Source organism: Protopterus annectens, chromosome 5.part0 (assembly GCF_019279795.1).
Source record: "Protopterus annectens isolate FY-2018-M chromosome 5.part0, PAN1.0, whole genome shotgun sequence".
Lineage (NCBI taxonomy): Eukaryota > Metazoa > Chordata > Ceratodontiformes > Protopteridae > Protopterus > Protopterus annectens.
Window position 1 is genome coordinate 248,354,456 of NC_056735.1, and position 22,494 is coordinate 248,376,949.

Genomic DNA, 22,494 nt, shown 5'->3' on the forward strand with positions numbered 1-22,494 from the left:
ATAACCCCCCCATCTTGGCAATATACATTTATTTCACCAATTTTAAAACCTAATAAAGATCCAACTAGATGTTCTTCATATCAACCCATCTCATTACTTAATGTTGATTATAAAATGTTTATGAGTATTTTTGCTGATAGATTGAAGACAATCATCCCCGGCATTATAGATATAGATCAGATGGGCTTCATTGTAAATAGAAATACTTTTGATAATATAAGAAGAACTTTAACATTAATTGATTTTGCAAATAGGAAAAAGAAAGATTTAACACTTATTTGTCTTGATATAGGTTCAGCATTTGATTCAGTAAGTTGGGACTATCTGTTTACCTTACTGAAATGCACAAACTTCTCTGATGCATTTGTAAATTTAAGTGAGCATTTATACAAAGGAACGCTGGCTTATATTAAGGTAGGAACATATGTTTCACAAAAAATACCCATTCTTAAAGGTACAAAGCAAGGATGTCCACTTTCTCCACTATTATTCACTTTAGTAATGGAGCCTTGGGCTAATTTGATTAGAAACAGTACTGACATAGAGGGTTTTGAAATAGACGAAAATGCAACATCAAAAATTCAACTTTTTGCAGATGATGTTCTAATTACATCAACAGGATCTAATTCTTCTATGCAGTCTTTATTTGATAAAATGATTAATTTTAAAAGTATTTCTGGTTTAATATTCAATGAAGAAAAAACTAAAATACTACCTATATATACACGAAAAAATATTCTCATTAGTGATTTTACTAAATATGTACCCAATTCAGGTCAGATAACTTATTTAGGTATAATACTATCTAAAGATATTAAATCTATTATATATAATAACTATAATACCTGTTTTCTTAATATACAAAATCTTTTTAATACCTGGAATAATATGTTTTTTACTATGGAGGAGAGACTTACAATTATTAAAATGATAATATTCCCCAAGATTTTATACTTAATACAATCAATAATACTTTCACCTAGAAAATTAATTATCAAAAAACTGAATACACTAATGTTAAATTTCTTATGGGCACCTAATAGACCTAGGATTGCATTAAAGAAACATACTAATAGCTGGTCTCAAGGGGGTATTTCTTTTCCAGACTTTAATTTATAGATTATCTCTTCTATTATAAAAGTTATTACTTTATTAATAGATCAGTCATATATCGCAAAATGGAAAGATTATTGGGAGCTAATTAGTATGCACTTCATGAAAATCTCCTTAACACATAAAAATATGATTGTAAATAACTCCATGTTGTGGTTGCTAAAGGAATTTTGTACTTCACCTATTACACCTAAACATATGGTTTGTTACCCATTAAATATTATTATTAGTTATCGTAACTTTATATTCATGCACCCTAAGTATAGGGAATGGAATTTTATTGTATTCCCTATAATGTATACTCAGGGTATGCTTATGTCATCTACTTCTGAAGGAGCTCATTTAGCTATAGATAATGATCTAAAGTACTGGTATCAGCTGATATCTGATAATAAAGTTAAAAATCTAGATTTCTTAAAACAAGAATTTGATCTAAGAGAAACTTGCTGGTTAGAGGTTCAGATCTTTAGACAACATCTCATTGATAGAATAGATCTAATGTCTATAACAGTTAAAGAATCTATTCCAAAACTGATTGATTACTTGATATTAAATTTACAGCATAAAGTTTCTGATAAAGGTAAACTTTCATATATACATAAAATTATCAGACAAGAAACTTTTTACAGTGTAGATTCATACTGGAATTATTTCACCTCTATTAATGGGGACCCACCAACTCAACAAGATAAACAATATATATTGGAATCTGCTTATAGAACTACATCTTCCATTGTCTGGAGACTTTATACATGGAAATTTTTACATAGATCTTTTTATACACCTTTGATGATGAATAAAATAAATAATAAAGATAATCTATGTAAGAGATGTAATGCAGAAATTAATGCTGACTGGGCTCATATGTTTTATAACTGTATGAAGTTGAAAGAATACTGGAAGTCAATTAATGAATTTTTGCAGGCTCTTTTTACAGATAATTTCATTATTTCTAAGTCTCTTATATTATTCAACACACCTGTACCTCAATGTGTTAAAAAGAATAAGCTTCCCTTGTTATGGTCTATCCTAGCAGTGGCCAGGAAAATAATAACTAGAAATTGGATTTCAGATACACCTCCTTCGTTCAATTAATTTAAAAATGTTATGAATATAATGTGCCATATGGAAATAAGCACAATTAGAATGAGAACAACTAGAAAAACATCATATTATATTGTATGGGATAATTTACAAAATTTGTTAAAAAAATTCTAATTTCAATAGCACGGTATTTTAGTTTAATTAATTGATCTGATTGTAGTGGATGCCTTTGTAAATACTTTAGTTGTTTTGTTGAATATTATAATAATACCTATTTTTAATTACTTGTATAAAATTGTTATGATATTTCTCTTATATGTTAAAACAATAAACCTGTTTTGAAAAAAAAAAGAAGCAATACTGACTGTCAAAATCTGCAAATGTTCTTTCTTCTGTATTTGGTACTTGTAATATCTGACATGCTACAGTGAGCATTCACTGGCTGCTTGGTTTCTGTATTCGGTACTAGTAATATCTGACAGGCTGCAGTGAGCATTCACTGATTGCTTGGTTTCTGTATTCGGTACTAGTAATATCTGACAGGCTGCAGTGAGCATTCACTGGATGCTCGGTTTCTGTATTTGGTACTTGTAATATCTGACATGCTTCAAGTGAGCATTCACTGGCTGCTCGTTTTCTGTATTTGGTACTTGTAATATCTGACGTGCTGCAGTGAGCATTCACTGGATGCTCGGTTTCTGTAATTGGTAATTGTAATATCTGACATGCTGCAGTGAGCATTCACTGGCTGCTTGGTTTCTGTATTCGGTACTAGTAATATCTGACAGGCTGCAGTGAGCATTCACTGGATGCTCGGTTTCTATATTTGGTACTTGTGATATCTGACATGCTGCAGTGAGCATTCAGTGGCTGCTCGGTTTCTGTATTTGGTATTTGTAATATCTGACATGCTGCAGTGAGCATTCACTGGCTGCTCGGTTTCTGTATTTGGTAATTGTAATATCTGACATGCTGCAGTGAGCATTCACTGGCTGCTCGGTTTCTGTATTTGGTAATTGTAATATCTGACATGCTGCAGTGAGCATTCACTAGCTGCTCGGTTTCTGTATTTGGTAATTGTAATATCTGACATGCTGCAGTGAGCATTCACTGGATGCTCGGTTTCTATATTTGGTACTCGTGATATCTGACATGCTGCAGTGAGCATTCACTGGCTGCTCGGTTTCTGTATTTGGTAATTGTAATATCTGACATGCTGCAGTGAGCATTCACTGGATGCTCGGTTTCTATATTTGGTACTCATGATATCTGACATGCTGCAGTGAGCATTCAGTGGCTTCTCAGTTTCTGTATTTAGTAACTGTAATATCTGACATGCTGCAGTGAGCATTCAGTGGCTGCTTGGTTTCCGTATTCGGTACTAGTAATATCTGACAGGCTGCAGTGAGCATTCACTGGATGCTCGGTTTCTATATTTGGTACTCGTGATATCTGACATGCTGCAGTGAGCATTCAGTGGCTTCTCAGTTTCTGTATTTGGTAATTGTAATATCTGCCATGGTTCAAGTGAGCATTCAGTGGCTGCTTGGTTTCTGTATTTGATACTTGTAGTATCTGACATGCTGCAGTGAGCATTCACTGGCTGCTTGGTTCCAAAGTTTAGACCAATAATACTATGCATGCATGTGTGATCAATGCTAAATTATAGTTTGATTTTGCCTTATGTATTTGGTCTTGAAGTAGCATAATTTTTTTATTGTCATATGAAAACAGCATGAGAAAACAGAGCTTTTATAACCCAAAGTGAGAAACAAAATACTCCACCTATTATACCATTATAGGGCTAGAGTCTAAATGAAAACTTCACTAGTTTTATATTTGCTGTGCTGTATATAATTATATATATATTGCAATGTTGTTTTTATACAGACCTTAAGACAAAAAATGTTGATCAATGTTCTTATTTTCTGACATAAAAGCCAGTAATTATTCCACAATATGTAAAGCCAACAGATAATGAATATTGCATGTTATCCAACCTCGTTTTTTTTTTTCTGTAAGACTGTTACTTTAATAAATTTTCACTTTAATGAGGCTCCACTTAATTATTCACTGAATGGCTCTCATACAAGCATAAATGTACTACAATATATATATATATATATATATATATATGCCTTGTTATGCATTGCAGTTTGTTCGCATTGTTGTACAACTTTGTGATTGCCATGTGACACACGCTTTACTGGCATGCAGTACTGCTGTGCCTTCCATCTAGTTTGTCACCGTTATGTGCTACCAAAGGCACAGAGGCCCTGTTTTCTTTCTCTTTCTGTCTACCACACTCTCAGCTGACCCCCCTTGTTGGTTTCCTTCTGTATGAGGATGTATATACATTCATGCCTATAATTTAAGAAGGCAGGATATAAATATGCTCTGTTGAATTTATGTACCACTAGATAGACTATTCCAGGAAATTTGTCTTCTAATAAATGATAGATTGGAGGGCCGAATTCTACCCAAATAAACTTATAAGGTTACCTCGTGGTTATTATAAATGAACAACCTATTGCTGGGATTGTTCTCAGACTTAGTGCATGTTGGCCTGCCTGATTTATCCGGGGGACCCCACAGTGAGCACCTAGTAGTAGTTTAGTCTCAGCTGCTTGCCACTCCTAAATGCTTCTCTTAATGTTTTCGACTGACGCAGCTGTTTTGGACCCAGTATTCATAAATTCATGCTTTTAGGACTTTGTAATGACATAGCATTTAGAAGTGGACCCTGCATTTGTAAAGGAAATTTCAGATAAAGAGTTATAAATCTAAATGTTATTGGTTAGGTGTAAGGTTAGGATTTATGGGACAGAAATGTGGTCTCTAGAATTTGCACCTAAGAGTTTGAACCAAGGACCTCATTTCACAGGATTTACGAATCAGAACTTTATGCTCCGAGTTTCAAAGGCAGGAAGTGAAAACAAGGAACTGAAGTTGAACTTTTTAGTTTTGCTTGATAAATCAAAACTGTAAAATTCAAGGCTATGTTTTATGTGACCTGTAGGTCTGGAGTATAGCAGCCCATAAACCTTGCAGAACTCAATCAGCACTTATACCATAATGAAATACGAGATTTTTATTTCTATATTCAGTGTTGAAATGGAGAAGGAAGTCAGGAATATCTGAGGGAGGATGTAAGCATATTTGTTTCTTTTGGCTGAAAATTTGTATTTTCACAAGAAGAGGCAGTCTGATTTAACTTTAGACTATGGCTAACTATAAAAAACAAACATGAGAACCATGGTTTTCTTTTTAAAAAGTATGCTTTAGTTATACAAAGGTTTTTCATCATTTGTCTTGGTTAACTTGTGGTATGTTATTTCTAAGTATAGTAAAGCATGTAGTAAATTACACCCAGTCTGTAGATATGCAGGTTAACAGACATGAGAGGAGGGATACACTTTGTATGAAAGGCACAAAGCAAACTAATAAATTTGAAGAGATGGCAATATTTAACATTGTCTGCTCACAGAACTTAGATCTAAAAAGCTTCAAATACACTCCATCACATCATGGTTCTCAATATGCACTTTGTGAGATGATATAAACTATAACTTGAGTACCGGGTTTCTACTGGGTGTTAGGTATAGTAATCTGTGCGTGTGTGTGTGTGTGTGTGTGTGTGTGTGTGTGTGTGTGTGTGTGTGTGTGTGTGTGTGTGTGTGTGTGTATATATGTGTGTGTGTGTGTGTGTGTAGTATGTGTGTGTGTGCGCATATGCGTGTGTGTGTGTGTGTGTGTGTGTGTGTGTGTGTGTGTGTGTGTGTGTGTGTGTGTGTGTGTGTGTGTGTGTGTGTGTGTATATAGAGAGAAAGAGAGAGAGAGAGAGTAATGTGTTATCCTACAGGTGGATGCAGCTTGAACTCTTGAGCTTCGACTGCCCGAGCTTCAACTCACTGACAATCGGAGTTCCTCCATAGGAAAGCAAAATCAGTAAGTCATGATGGAAGTCATTCCCTTTTAGGGGGAATTCCCCCCTTCTTTGCGTTGATGTAACCAAAGAATAGGCATATACATATATAAGTCTGGGGTTATATGGGATGCAGGTAGACTTTTACACCCTTAAAAATTGCTTTTTAGAAATATATTTTTGGCAAATGCAGCTCAAGGATTCTGATCCTTGGTGTATTCACTTCCACCCACTCATAGAGGAAGCATAATATATATCTATAAGCAGATCGCGAGATAGATACACGTGTGTGTGTGTGTGTGTGTGTGTGTGTGTGTGTGTGTGTGTGTGTGTGTGTGTGTGTGTGTGACTGGGTAGCTCTGAAAAATGTTCCGTGAGGATTAGTGCACTATCCTTGTTAACAAACTAGTGAATATGTAAATATGGATAACTAAATGGATAGCCATTAGTTCAAACATGGGTTCTAAGCCATCAAATACTGTGATGGTCAATAAGCGTTGAATGTGTTCGCCAGTCCTATGATTTTATGAGACATAAGGTAGATGACTTATTTGAGCTATTGTTGGTTGCCTGTATAAGAATCAGATCTGCGACATAAACTGAGTCCTTGATTGCAGAAACATTGACAGCTGTTAAGGCTTATGTAAATAAATCATTGAATCAGTGGTTAAAGATACATTGTCTACTTATTTTAGCAACATTTGCTGACATTCAAAAAATCTACGTATGTAAAGTTTGATCAGATAGTCATTAGACATTGAGTTGATAGATAAAGTGTAAATTTTGGAATTTTATAGGTAAATGCAAGAATATTTGTCTGTAGATTATTATAGCCCTAGCTATAAGCAGAAATCAGAATCCGACTCATTACCTCTTCTTTGGGTGGTAAGGACCTTAAACATTATGCCAACCCCACCTTCTCATGTAATGCTTTTAAATTACAAAGTGAACTTTTAGCTTCATTAACTCAACAGGCCAACATACAATTAAGAAACAGCCATATTTGTACCTCAAATAAAATCTATAATGCAGGCGGTAAGCATTATGGCCCTGGCTCTTATACAAACTATAATGTGATTTATTTTTTGTGAATCGTATAACTCTCTGGTATATGTGTCTGATTCTGGCTTCATGAAACAGACTGTGTGAATGAGAAGCAAACGTATTCTGACAAACTGCTCAAAACTTTTTTTTTTAATTACGCATTGGGCATACTGAATGAAAGGGGTAATTTATAGCTGGGGTAGAGAATAGGGTTTTTGTGTAAAACCAACTAACCTGAAATGTTCTCAAATGTTTCTATCAGTCATTCACATCTAAGCAATCATGATGGCTGAGTAGGTGTGCAATGACTTAGAATATATTAATACAGACATATTTTTTTTTTACTTCATTACAAAAAATTTTAGCAATGTCACGTCAGAAAAATCTTGAGGGAAATCTGTGTGCAAAAAATAAATGGTGACTAATGTCAATCAGTTACAGTTAAATTATCATTGATCTGGATTGTTGAGTGTAGCAAATTGGTGCTTGAGAAGAGGTTTAGTGTAGTAGTATTGGCAAATTACTTTCACTTTACCACAAATTATTGAGGTGTCTCTAGTGAGAAAATTGTTTTTCATTGGGATGGCAATTCATTTCTAAAAGCAACTGTTGAACATTGTCACTTGATCTCAGTTAAGTGTGCATGTGTGTGTGTGTGTGTGTGTGTGTGTGTGTGTGTGTGTGTGTGTGTGTGTGTGTGTGTGTGTGTGTGTGCAATCATGTATGTGGGTACACTTGCATGCACATGCATCTGCATGCATGTTGTATTTGTGTGCAGGTGTTTGTGTTTCTGTGTGTATGTGAGTGTGCAAGTGAGCACTTGTGTATATCTCTATGTGTATGTATGTTTGTGTGTAAAATGTGTGGCTGTATGTATGCACCAGAAAATAGGAAGTTTGGTAGGGTGCTAATTCTTTGTGTGAAAGCAGAAGTTTTTACATGAAAAAAATGTCAGCACAGCTTTTATTTGTAGAAAATATATGTGTCTTCAAACTTAAAACATAGGTACTCTAGCAGAATGGGCTTATTGTCTGGATAAGTTCTATGTACGAAAGAAGCCAAAGCTATTCTTTTGCAGCATTTAATGGCAAATGTTTGAGACACAGCCCATAGTTTGACTTTCATAATAATAATTTTGTTTTAGTTTCAAAGAGTAAAACTCCCTGGTCTCTACCTGAAAGCAGGCACTTGATGCCAGGAGATATTAAACTGTTGAAAAGGCAAAATAAAAAATAACACACACACACACACACACACACACATATATATATATATATATATATATATATATATATATATATATATATATATATCTATATATATAATGGCATTTGCTGATTCAACATTACATCGACATGCTGAATGTTGACAAAGTGATATTGAAACAATACACTTCTGGCCATTCGTCAAGGTTATTCTTCTCAGCATGCAGACTTCACTATAGATATTGTGCCTGTGCTTGAAATCTGCAGTGGTCAGTGTGGCTTAAACTCTAAATGTATTTAGACCCTTTAATCGACTGCCATCAATATCTCAACTACCCATGCAACCTATAATTAAGACAAGGTGCCGGTCATTCACAATCTGTACAGTTTTCAGATGGATATACCACTGTATCCAAAACTCTTTTTGGGATACCTAACTGATTTCTTCTTAATCTTATTCTACTGTGACGCCTTCTCTATCTACCTTTCTACAGCTATGACTAATTAACTGAAAAGTTTAATGCACATGAGATTTGGTGTGGTTCGGTGTCCAAATTAAAGTAGCAGTTGGCTGTACAGCCAGTTATTTATAAAGGGTTTTTCCTTTATTGCATTTCCATGAAAGAGAGAAACTTATGATCTCTTTGATGCTATACTTAATCCTCACATCCTTCATATAATCCTAGTGTGACTGACAGTAACTATCTTCCCCCATTCAACTTTCTTGTTGTAAATGTGTCATGTCTGCTCTATAAAATGATGCCATCTATCCATACTTTTCAGCGTGCCAAACAGAATGCATACACCATGCTGCAAGTTAAGATTTTGACACACCTAATCACATTGCAATATACTCTCTGCATCCTAACTTTATAATGGCAAACATCATATCATATTGGACAGATATCCAATGGATTATCATGGACCTGCCATTTCAGTTTGGCAGTATAGACCTTTAAGCACATTCAAAATTCATATTCCAGGGCAAGACTTTTATAATAACATCCATATTTTAACACTTTTATGGCACTCCTGCCCACTATCACACCTTGCCTGATGGATTTGCTAGAGATTACCTTTTATGTTCAAGAACTGACACTGATCATTTTCTAAGTAGCTGCTGATGTTGTTCTAGACCCTTATCATTGGTAATGGAATACACTTAGCCTAATCTTTCCATAAGAAATGTTGTGTCAGTGTCTTTGTGTGTGTCTCTACTTCAACAGAATATTCATTGATGTTGCCTGCAGTGGTTAAATCTACTGCTAAACTAATAACAGGTAGCAGAAGGTCTCAAATATATGGTGCTTAAGGTCAGAGTTTGACTCTGGCATGCACTATCTAACATTATATATTTGCTTAATGACTGCTGTGTAGTCAATCCAGTCTAGGGAATACCTCACATGAGACTATGATAGAGTTTTAGCTGTTTCATATTCACTGTAATGGCTCTAATTTTCCTGCGTGATTCCTCACATCATCTGAACATGCAGAAATATTAATTCCTCAAGCACAAAATGTGTGCTAACATCTTGAAAATGCCTGTCTATAGTACAACATCAACAATTCTGTGAACTAGTTAAATATGTCTGGCCAAAAAAAAATCAAAAACTTGCTGCTGACTGATGGTATAAATTAACCTACTGCTATCACTCCACATTTTGACTGTATTCTACTCTTCAGAAGGAACTAATCTTGGAAGGTGAACCCCAGATGTCACCAGGCAAGTTGTGTCTGACGGTCTTGGAATATGAACAGATAGAATAAAAATACAGGAAGATGTCACAGCACTAGATTTCATGGTGCGGCCTGTCTAGTAATCCTTGATTTAAAAATACTGTAGTTATTGAGTTTTTGTTAAAAACCCAATATTTTAAATAAAACATATCCTTCCTTACATCTTAAACCAGAAAATGAAAAATGACCAATAACAGAAGGACACCACAGCTTCAAAAGCAAGATTTATTACCTGTGCGGTCTGTTCAATTCGGCGCAGCTTCACCACACTGAATAAAATAGTCACAAATGCTCTCAAAGAGATGGAAATAAAGTCCATAAGCACAATAACAGCACTCCACAATGGTGAATAAAATCCACAAGGACAAAAATCAAGTTAAGCGCTTTCACCTAACAAAGTGTCAGGCTTCCTCAGAACAATCATTACAATTTCTAAGTCCTATTATATAGGTGTATCCATTCAAAAGGACCAATAGCAGTGCTGTCAATTAACTCTAACATAAATTTAAAAAGACACATACTTTTTCACAATATATAAAAAGGTAACCACCTCTAAAAACATGTGCAATTAATAAAAATTCTAATTCTACTGGTATATTTACATTGTAGAGAGATACTATTAATCAAATTCCAACGTGCTATATGCAATATCATAATTTAGCTGATCTCAGTTTCAAAACACTGGAAATACTAATGCAATCATTCAAACCAGGGGGTTTTCCAGCATCAAGTTTTATCTGCCAGTATAGTTCCCTATACTCCAGCTTACTTTCCCAATTACCACCCCTGGCATCACCAGTTATCTGTTCAACAACAATAAACTTAAAACTGTAGTTGGGACATGTTAGTGAATGTTTGTAAAGTGCATTAGTTTCCTTCTGCTTAGAAATATCATATATGTGTTCATATAATCTTCTCCTGAGTTTCCTTTTTGTCTTTCCAGTGTAGAAGCTAAAACATGATTCACACACCACCAGATATACCACCCTTGCACTATTACAGGTAGAATAACCATTACTTCTAACCCTATAGTTCATAGTGGTTAAGTTAACTTCCTCCTTTCCTCTTCTTTACATCTTACACATTGTTATCAGAGCATCTATATTACGTTATCGAACTTTTAAAAGTTTGAACGTCATACGGTCAACACCATATGATTGAACTTTTAAAAGTTTGAAAATGTAATAAAAAAAAAAAAAATAAACCAAAGAAAAATACTTAATGGTTTAAGCAGGGGGCAAGCCCACCTGCACCCACCACATGGGGGGGGGTTGAGCCCCCAAAACCCCCCACTCTTTAAATATACCAACTCCGAGATTGCACTACAGTGCAAAAAAGGCAAATCTTCCCATTTCGCACTGTACGGAGATCTCAGTTGAAATGTTCAAACTTTTAAAAGTTTGATCATATCGTGTCAACCACATGACTTTCGAACTTTTCAGAGTTCGACAACGTGATATAGACCATTATCAGACCGATTTCAAAGTTGTCTTCACGGGGAAAGATGCCGAAAGGATTGCTGTTCACAATACTATTTGTAACAAATTTTATGGAAAAATAATTTCAGCGTCTAAACAGGAAGTGCAAACCATCCGGAATTTGATATGCATCTAATTTAAATGGCTGCCAAATGTGTGACAGAATGCTACCGTTAGCAAAGATAATGAAAAGATCGGTAACAGCTGTGCTAAAATACTATGTTTACTTAACAGTGCAGGTGAAAATTAAAGAAACACAACAGGAATTCTTTCATCAATACATTTTATCATATACTTGTTAACTTATGCTTTAAATGTCCTGGAACTGAACCATTCTTCAGGTTCTGCTTGTCATTAGAAACTTAAACACATGTGCATAAACAGTACATGTCCCTGAGGTGCTGTGTTGGTAAAGATACTAGGGTGCATCTTGTGCCAATAAATGTGCAGCATTTGCAATTCAAAAATAAGATCCTCTAATGATTCTTGTTAAATTAAGACCTCCCCAGTCATCCCACTAGGTCAGTAATCATTAAACTGTCTGCCAGAGATTTATTTTCTTGGTAATGAAAACTATGTGCTTTGTTTGCAGTATTTTCATTTGCCAAAAAAGTAGAAGTTTGGCTTTAGACCAGACCAGAACTTTGCCACTATCAGGAGAATCTGTAACCACTAAACTAACAGGAATGCAAAGGCTTGCCCTGGACTGCGATATTCCAAAACTAGACAGTTAAATTACATGGATACAGCATGTCATTTTGTAAAAAAACAGTAAAATACACATAATATATACTGTATCCTGAAGTTGCTTTGCTTCCACAGACTTCACTTGCTTAATGAATGAATGAATATGAGCAGGTCTCTTAAATAGTATAAGTTCTGCAATTAGCCCTCAAAATAAGTTCTGTTTATCCCAAGTGAGCTTTGATAGTTATGTGGGTCAAAGTAAATTAATTTACAAACTTATTATAACGTATATGTGAAATTACAAGCTTACTAATTTTGAAAATTAAATTCTAATAAAAGGTGAAAAGTATACAGCAGTTAATACAACGTTATAACTACCTTCCTCTGCTGATAGATATAAGATTAATTTATTCATCTTGTAGCTACTTTTGAGTAAAAAAGGCAGAATAATCTGTTGGGTCTGAATAACTGATGTTTGTGCTGTTGAATATTACAGGAGTGAATGTGAACTTATCAACAAAATAACCAGTAATTTATCCACAATCTTTATTGACAATTAGAAGTGTTACATTATTTCAAACAGAAATGAATAAAAGTTGTTTGATTATAATTATGCGATATTTAATTGTAAGTTCAGGATTTATGAAAAAAATAGCAGCAAAACTATAGGAGAGCAATTATGACAACAATTGTTATTTTCTTTTAAAGGTTTTTTTTGTAGTGATCAAGTCCCCATGTACACCTCACAACCCTGCTCCCTATATATATATATATATATATATTGTGCTATCTTCTCTCGTAACAATAGAGGGAACAGAGTATGGTACGACCACAGGAACGTTTATTGAAGCATAACATAAAGGTTTACTATTACAATGGCCGTATGAGTTAAGCGCTTTCACCTACAATCCTTCTTATATATATATATATATATATATACTAACTTTAAGATGACCATACCTTGGAGAAAAGGAAACTTTGAGAGAAAAAACCAAAAGTGTACATTCACTATTTCGAAGGATGATCATTTAGCTAGTTTGTCTTTTGAAAATGGAAAACTACGAGACACAGTGATATTGGACTTATTATATGTAAATCCTCATTTTCATAGGTTGATACTAGGCTATCGGCCCTAGGGCCTATACAAGCCTAGCCACAACAATTCCCTGGATATTTTTTCCCACAATATTTACTTCCCTGGACCCCTGTCTAACAGGGCGACTGATGTGATCCCCGGGGTGAATTTCCTATCTCCCATCCAATCGTCAAGGTTCCTTTTGAAGAGGGCCAAGCTGTGCTTGACATGTATGGGCAGTCTATTCCAGAGTATGAGGAGTCTCTCTGTCAGAAACCTATCCCTTCAGCATGTTTTGTTCATTGTGATGACAAGGTTTAGATCCCTGGAGTGTGTGGCTCTGAGGGATTGGAGTTTCACTGTTCCAGTCCTTCCCATTCTAAGTCTTAGAATTTAAATCTGTTACCACTTTCTACCCTTTAAATGTTTGCATGCTATGTGTCTGTATGTCAGTATTACAACAGGACACTTGCTCACCAGTGATAGCAGAATATCAAATGGTTGTAAATTCTATTACCATACTCAGCACTTGGGAGAAATATCTGACTGACATAATTTGCCATGAATTATGCAAACTGATATTTGGCTCCAATTCAACCATCCATTTCATGGATTATGAAAGTGAAGTCCTATCAGTCTAGATATTTCAGATGTCATGGAACATGTTCAAAGAAGAGCAGGGGACCTTCTCCCTAATGAGCTTCTACATTTCCTCAACTTTCAGCAAATATCATCTTGAGAAGTGACATAAGATGAATTGGAGCTAATTTGCAGATGCAGAAGAAGAAACCCTGATTACACAATTTGTGATCTCTATTTGGAAGGAGATAGGACTGACTGTGAGTTTCTTGAGCAGTAGCAGTTCTACCTGTTGTGTCAGTCTACGTAAAACAGCATTTAATTTTATCACGACACCTTACAGCGCATTTGCTCAGAAGTGTGTGCACAATATCACCTAAATATTTTATTGCATGCTTCTAGTTACTGCTTCATGAACAGACAAAGAAGCACCTCCAACATTTCAGTGGCCACTAAAGTTGGTGATTTTTCCTATAAATACTAAAGTCTTGAAGGTAGATGGTAACAATGATGGCCAGGGAGAAGTTGGCAGAGTAACACAGTGTTCTTGAAAATACCTTGAAGACAGAATTAGTGTCTGGGCACAACAAAATTCATGTTTAAAGAAAGAAAGAAAAAGATCAGTGAGCCAACTCACGTATTTATTCACTAAATGAATAAATAAGAACAGGATACATGCTCTATACTAATTAGTTAGCTGAAATATACTACACTCTTGTCCTTTAGCCCTGCCTGACCATAAAAAAAATATAACATTAGTTAGTGACATATAACTAAGCTATGACAAACTTGTAGAAAAAATATAACAAGTTTTAAACAGTGTAATAGTACTATTTTCAATTCTATACTGTTTGATATGGAGCTATCCTTTTCACAGTTTGTACCACTGCATGACTATTTATTTGAAAGGCAATCTTTTTCTTCAACTTATGCTTCCATACCAATGCTGCCATCCAAATAGATATTTCCAAAGAATTTTTTATCTTTCTGGACATGTACTTGATCCCATTTCCTGGTCCTCTGGCACCCCAAAACATTTCCCTCTGAAAATCCCACTGGGCCTGTAGCATCAACATATAGTTCTAAGTTGTTGCTGCCTACACAATTGTTCTACCAAAAGGAAGTGCCATTGACCATTTTCACAAACTCTTTCCAAATTTTCAGGTCCTTCTTGACCAATCTGGGGATTATAACCCTGTGATAGTTTTCTTTCTTGCCATACACAAGCACTTCCAATGATCTGTTGAAAGTCCTACCTAAACCTACTGTTCAACAATGATTCTCCCGTGACCAATATAGAATCAATTTTGTTATCCAGTAACTATAGTATGTATTATGCCATCCTGAAATCCTGTGGTTCAGCATTCATCTCCAGCCCCAGAAAACATTATTTCCAATCAAACCCTTGCACAGATGCTATAATGACTCATCACCCTCCTATACATTCCCCTTGCCCTCCCCAGCTTATTAAGATACCATTAAAATAATGACCCGCACTCCTCCCCCATAAGCACTTTCTCAAATAAAGTATAAATTCCTCACGTGGCACAGGTCACCATACAGCCCATTGGCATGACCTTATTGAAGTAATATTTCCTGTCTAAACACATGCCTAGCAAATATCACTCTTGCTTCCAAACAAACACAAGACGGAAACCTGATTATCTATCAAGCTTGCAGGAAATGGGCCTCTGTTTGAACTAAGTTTAACTGCAGCGTCCAGGGAAGCTTATTGCACTCTGATAAGACAGCTTGTCTGTGCTAAATGTGACTGACATGCTTCTTGTGAAAGACAAGTAATAAGCCAGCCAAATTTTCCTTGGCATTTTTTTGGTACTGACCCTATAGGAGTTATTTTAAACAATGACAATAAGGGTACTAGAAATGACACCCCATCCTCCTTGCCATTAGTTTCTCATCAAACAATGTTTTCCCATTAGCTTCACTGCATTTGATGTGACTTCAGGGTTTTGCAGGATATTCCTGCAACTGCCTGCCCAGCCTGCAGGCGGTACCCCTTCTGCTGTTTCTTTGATAGCTTTCAAGGTATGCCTTCAAAACCTCCCATTTAACTACTTTAGTAGGCTTCCTGTCTGTACCCATTTGGTCAAGTGAAACTCTCCACAATGTTGCCCTGAAAGGCCCCAGGCCCTTGACTTACATGCTGTCCATTTGCATCCCTTTGAACCTTACCTAGTCTGCCCTTTTTACTGTCACCACCTCAAGTCATTTCCTTTCTAAAACATTTGAAGCCTGGATGTAGGCCTCCTCACACTGCTCAAATATGCTTAAATTTGCAACTGATCCGATTAGATTTGAAAGCCAACTTGGCATGGTCCAGTCTTGTAACTTGGGCTGCTTTCCCTGTGGGTGGAGATCTCCCATTGATCATTACTGTCAGCAAGTTATCTGGACAGCATGAAACCCATCTGAAGGTCTTACACATTCATGCAGTCATAGATTGTTACTAAAATAATGACCCAGGGGGCCTAGCTAAGTTTTCAAGAAAGAATAATGATGTCCTGTATCCAAATAGAACACTGAGGGCCAGGCATTTATAAGCTACTTCTGTCCATAAGGGACATGGGTTCCAGGTCAGGGTAAAATTTCCTATTTCCCATCCACTGGACTAGGCGACACTTAAATTGGGTAATAGACAAATTCAGCTTCACAAGGATGGGAACCCTGTTCCATAAAAGGGGCAATCTCTAGGAAACATATGTGTCTTTCCAGCATGTTCTGTTTAGGTAACAGACAAAATTCAGGTCCTTAGAGCTTGTATGTCTGGTATGATTTGACTTAGGAATTTGCAGGAGATTCATAAGTGTGGGGTTTGCAGATATATTGTAAGCTAGGCATAGATCACCCTTCAGCAATCTATAGGAGACTGTAGAGGGAAAGGGCTTTAAGGTGCTCTGTGTAAGGCAGATTTGTTATGTCTTGTATTCTTTTTTTAAGGAACCTCTGAAGTTGCTCTAGTTGCTGCATCTGCCTAGTTAGGTACATACCAAGGGGACCATTGTACTCTACGACTGGTCTGATAAGGGCAGAGTACAGTGGGATAATGACCTCTTTAGGCCTAGAAGCCATGCCCTCATTATAAGTTGCACAACGTAAAAGGATTTCCACCCCACTGTGACCATGTGATGGTTGAAGGTAAGGCTAATGTCTACGTGCATACCCAGATCCCTGACCACTGGGTTGACTCTTAGGGATGTATTGTTAACATTGTAATTAGCCAGGATGGTTGAGTTCCCAAAAGGTACAATTATGCATTTCTTAGCGTTGAGTTTAAGACCGTGGCTTTGGCACCATTTGTTAGTCTGAGATAGGCCTTCTTGAGAATGCAAGTGATGGTAGGGGAGTCGATGGTAAGCCCCAACTTGCAATAATCTGCAAACTTATTCAGCCATAAACCTTCAGTGTTTGCTTCCCCTTCAGAGAAATAGATGCCAAAAAGGAGCAGGCCCAGTACTGAGCACTGGGGCATTCCACTAGTGACTGCCATTTTGGGGGAGGTGGCCTCAACTATTTTAGCTATTTTTATCAGTCACAACCAACTTTCTAAATCATAAATGATTCAATACTGCTCAGTCCTCATTTTCTGGACCGTGCCACCTCAGGTATCTTTTTGAGCATGAATGACATGATGTACAGATAGCCCATAACTCAATTATCCCATGTTCTGGCCTTACACATGGGTGGATTGTCCCTGAGCAATCCTGCAAGGGCCACTAGGTAGTTGTTTGTCCCCGGATGACTAAAGTCAGTAAAAATCTGCACTCATTCTAGTCCTGCAGGTCAAAAACATCCTTAATCTTCCATTCCTGTACCTTTATCTTGTTCATGTGTGTGTAAGTTGCTATGTGCCCCCACAGCCTATCTTGCCTTGTCTGCCTCCAGCATATGCATTCAAGTATTTTTTTTTTATATTGTTTCATGCACACTGGCTAATATGGTACTGCAAAGTCATTTATTACCTGGGCATTTTATCTATTCTAAATTTATATTAAATCAAAAAACCTGCTAGCATTCCAATATGGTGAAATAGCTGCTGTATTTTTCTTTTTCCCAGCACTAGAGCACACAATTTAATATGTTAGAACTATGAAACCTTTTATCATTTTTAAAATGCTACCAAATTATGCTTCCTAAGATCAATAACCATCAGCCCAGACATTAATTTAATGTTCATTAGAAAATGTATACACTTATTTTCTGGACCTTGGTAGTTTCAGTTGTTTAGTTGTACAGGCATCCATAGTATTTTTATTTTTCTCTTCTGACCTAACTACCAGAAGTTTATATTTTGTATATATAAATGTTCTTTAAACACCAGCTGAAAAAAGATAAACTTGTCAACTAAAGTGCAATGCCTTGTTGCAAAGAACATTGCCAGTTTGTGAAACATGACTCATTGAGGCATGCTTGGTATGTATAATATGGGCATGATCTTCTTCTTGGGGGTATAAACAGATTCATTAAGCTTCCCCAAGACTCTTCAAGTTAGAAGTCAGAGAAGGACCAACTCACTAAACAAAACATGCTGTGGAATCAATCTGACAAAAAATATAACTGTACTGTATACATTTCTTGCAGAGAGGCAACACCCCTGTACTTCCCATGTGTGGGGGATAAGCTCCCCAGACATACTGAACTTGTATATAGCAATGTAATAGTCATGCTAACATAAATAAGGTATAAATGTCTCAAAAGTAACGGATGACTTCTGGTTCACACTTAAAAACTATACCAATAATGATTTCTTATCAAAAAGACAATTGTGGAGCTAAAGTTCATGAAATTGTACTTGGCAAGTTAACGAGCAACAGAGTTATCATCCATTACACCTCATTGATGGTGTACTGGCATTATGTTTGAGCTGCAAAAAAGTTCCTTAAATTCAAGTTTGCTCCCCAGTCACCTCCTTCAGGGTTACTAATAATTTTATCCAAAATACCAAAGCTGAAACCTTTAAACCCTAGACATAGGCAAGAGTTTTATATAGAGCACTGGCATTATTTCTAGTTTTAATATCATAGTTATGCTCATATATTTGTTTTCTTAGCGCCTTCTCTGTCTTCCCTATATAAAATTACATTTAGCCTTACATTTAGCTAAGCAAACAACTCCTGTTGCAGTACAATTTCCGTTAATAAACCAAACTAACATTATATTCATTTATAAATAATTGATCAATCTGTAGTACGCATGCACACTGTTTGCAATTTCAACATCTCCTTGTCTTTTCATAAATAATTGTCTCATTGTAAGTTCCTCCATTTTGGAAAATACTCTTTAAATTCCGGGAAATTTTACTAACTATTCTGGGTTGGCTGATGTATAAACTGATGAGATAGATCTTAGAATGCTCCAATTCTTTACAGTAACTGATCTGATTTCCTGAAATTCATTATTTTATTCCAGTAACATAAATGTTCCAAATGTGGAACCATTGTTGTTACTGCTTTTATTATTTAAGCCAATACCCAGAATTGCTTTAATCTTCTGTGTCCTATTGTCCGCAACTTCCCTTATAGTTCTCTCAAACAAATGCCTTGGGTAGCCTCTATCATAAAACACATTTTTTAAAACTTCAGTTTCCTTCAAGAAAACATCATAGTCTGATACTATACGGGCCAACGTAATAGCTTGTCCCCTTACAAGATTTACTTTTTGATGGTGGGGGTGGGATCTCGAGTACTTATTTGGCTTGTGGTGGTGCTGCGGTAGCTTTGTCGCCTCACAGTAAGATGCTTTCTGGTTCAATTCTCAGCTAAAGCATCTTCTGCATGGAGACATGCATGAATGGGCATACCTTCGTTGAAGGTTGTGTGTCAGGGCTGGTAACTCGGCACGTAAAAATCAACTACCAATCATTAGCGGACCGGAGTTCCGCTGTGGCGACCCCTAACTGGGAAAAACAGAAAGACACAACAACAACAACTTATTTGGCTTGCTTGGTGTATTCTGCCTGAATATTGCTAATCTCCATCTGCATTTTATTTTTCCCACCCTACTGTTGTTGTATTCTTAAACTTGATGGTTTTTGGCCACCTCTACTATAAATCTGATTTTGGGCACTCTTCCCAGTCCCATCTCATCAGCTCATTCTATTGAGTACAGAGATATCAGTTGAGAAGGCTCACCCCCTTACTTTCTTAACCTTGAATTACCTACTGTTCCCTCCCTTCGCACTTAACTTAAAAATGTACTTTATTCAGCTGCTTTTACCGTATTTGTGTTCTTTCTACTTTATTACTGTATTTTGCTTTTGCTGCTTGTTCTTAAAAGTATTCAGTTGCGTTTATTCTGCTGTATCAATTACCACTTGTTAGTAGCCTGATTAAATTGTAAATGTTATTCTAAGCCTCTTAGTTTTGATTTAAGCACTTGGGTTTCAGACCAGTTATTTTACATTAAGAAGGTCTGTGGTCTAGACTCTTGTGGCAGGAGAGTATAGCCTACACTCTTCTAAGCTAGGAATTACTGGTGAAGACTTATTGTGCCTGCTATTTTAAGTGTCTTTGTTCTGGTTTAAGCACTTGGCTTCAAAACCAGTTATTTCACATTAGGAAGGTTTGTGGTCTAAACTCTTGTGGCGGGAGAGGATAGCCTACACCCTTCTAACTGGGAATTCCTGGTTGAAGGGTTATTGTGTCTGTTACTCTGAAAGTGTCTTAGATCTGGTTTAATCATTTGGGCTCCAAACCAGTTATTTTACATTAGAAAGGTTTGTGGTCTAGACTCTTGAGGGAGGAGAGTGCAGCCTACACCCTTCTAAGCTGGGGAATTGCTGGTGAAAGCTTATTTTGCCTATTATTCTAAGTGTCTTTGTTCTGGTTTGAGCACTTGGGTTCTAGACCAGTTATTTTACATTAGGAAGGTCTGTGGTCTACATTCTTGTAGGAATATTCTACTGAACTTCTGCTTTATTTAAACTGTTTTTGGCTGTTGTGACTTAGATTTTCTGCACTTTGAATTTCTAGTACTTCTGCATTTTATAGCATAGGCAACATTCAGGCTTGCTGAATCTAGGCTGTTTGGTATCATTTGAGCACTACAACCAGCCATCTTACATTAAGAAACCCCCACACACACCCTTGAGGCAGAAGTGCGCAGCCAAGGACCCATCTGAGTTGGGATTGCCAGAATACAGCTCAGTCTTGGGGTTTCCCATTGGTTACTTTGTTTTAAAATCATTTAACTTCACTTGTATTTAAGCCTTGCATTTGCACATAGCTGAGCATCATGCAACTGGGTTTAGCACAGCTGTGTATAGCTGTGCATAGAAGCAAACACCTACAAAGACAATTTTCCCTAGATATCTGCTAGGGAACCCTCTGAAGCTCCCCTGCTTCACTGTCCACAACACAGTTGTGCACTGCTGCCCTGCAAACAACTCGTTGTGCATTGTGAAACAATTGTATGGTTTTCTACCCCTAGCCCTCCATAGAAAAGCCACTTTTTGTTAGTCTTACAGCAAAACCTGGCTCATCTAGCCCATCTAGCACACTCTCCACTAGTAACTACAGTATATATCTGCCAGAGTGGATGGGCAGTTTCCCACCATTTCTCCAGCCAGCCTGATTGACATGGGTATCCTGAGGCAATGTAGCAATTGCCTCATGTATACTGACAACCAAGTACTCCAAAAACAAATACAATATGTGAAAGCTGTATATATATTATGAATTTGGAATGAATTCTCTCACATAGCAACAAACCAGATATCAAACAGGTTGTCAGCACACAGTCTTCAGCTCTTCCACATAACAAGCTCACAACACATAAACCCACATATATGGAGGTACTCGTTAGAAACTTACCTAAAGATCAGAGACCTCCAATGCACAAAAATGCTGCACACCCAACAGAATCCACTAATAATACACACAACAGTGTCTCAACCAATAAGCCCCCAAGGCAAAACACCTCAAAACCAAACGGCTTGGTCATAGGTGATTCCATAGTGAAACACACAGATGTTGCCTCATCAGGCTGGACAAAGAGACAGTCATGGTCAGCTGCCTGTCAGGTGCCAGGATCCATCAAATCATGTACACACTCAGGTCTCTCAACAAGTACAGTTATGACACTGTCATAGTCCATGCTGGAGTGAATGACTTGAGACATACCTCACTGGACTATATGAAGACAGACATGAGTGAGCTCTCAGATTATGTGTCCCAGGCAGGTATGTCCCTAGCCCTAAGCAGCATTTTACCTTCACTCAGGATGATGCCACAATATAAACAAAAAATATTGACTTCAACAATTGGATTAGCTTCTGGTGTCAATCTGGTGGGATCCAGTATCTGTCATCCTGGGAAGATATGGTTGACAGACCACACTGCTTAGCCAGAGATGGTCTTCATCTGTCATTTACTGGAAAAGGTACTTGCCTCCCCCATAGACCCTTTTTAGGCAATCCTCATGACAACAAAATTCCTGATGTAAAAAAATCCACTAGAGAAAAACTCAAGGTTATGCTGCTTAATTCTAGGAGTCTAAATCAGAAACTGCACTCACTGGAAGCACTCTTTACCTTGGAAGATGCTGATGTCTGTGCAGTCACAGAAACATGGTTCAAGGCTGCAGAAAGCA